This window comes from Vicugna pacos, chromosome 13 (assembly GCF_048564905.1).
Source record: "Vicugna pacos chromosome 13, VicPac4, whole genome shotgun sequence".
In the NCBI taxonomy this organism is placed as follows: Eukaryota; Metazoa; Chordata; class Mammalia; order Artiodactyla; family Camelidae; genus Vicugna; species Vicugna pacos.
Window position 1 is genome coordinate 47,624,222 of NC_132999.1, and position 908 is coordinate 47,625,129.

Below are 908 nucleotides of genomic sequence, written 5' to 3' on the forward strand. Positions count from 1 at the left end.
CTTACATTTAACAGACCTTCAGAAGTTATGATCCAGCCATCAATGTGAAATCAGATCTGGTTGAGTATAGTCAGTAAGCAAACTCCTTTACATTCTCTGTCCCCTGTGTGTTTGCGGCGCATTTCCTTCCTGATTGTGAGGTTCTGGGTTCAGGTCTTAAATTCTTAAGGGTTACTTAACAGCTCTAAGCCCCTATTCCGCATAAGGCATAAGGTTGTTGTTAGTGTTAGGAGAGATGATACATTAAAGTTTAGGAAAATTCCTGGAGCCAGTGATAGTAATTAGCAAGGTATTAAGACCTTTCCGTGGCCGGCCCTTGAGGAAGATGTCTTTGTCTCTCATATGATCCTCTTGGCAGCCCTACTAAGTAGCTTCTTTTCACTCCCGTTTTACAGATAAAAAACAGGAGGCCAAGAGAAGTTAACCATCCCTCAAAGTCACATAACTTGTAAATGATATAGCCAGAATTTAACTCAGGCCCTTCTTTGTCCAGAGTGAATGGTTATCACCAAGATTGTTGCTATCATTAAGAACAGATGAGATGGTGGTATGCCTGCACTTTTTTGAGGGGGAAAGAGAATTGCCTTCCCATCTTGCCTCCTCCTATGGGTTGCATCTCTGCTGTCTATCCCCTCTATCATGAAGAGGTGACAGGAAATTTTACAGGTTCTTGATTCAAGAACAGGTGAGGCAGCCCAGGAGTCAAACAACGAAATAGAATTTGGGGGTCAACTCCAGGTCAAACCTGGATTTGAGGCTTGGCTCTGGCAGCTCAGGGATCCTGGTCAAGTCACACCTCCTTTAAGCCTTTATTTCCTCATCTGTAACATGAAGATGATTTTTGTACAGTGCCTGCCTCTTATGGTTGTTTCCAGGATCAAGTGAGGAGAATTAGTATCCATGTTTGT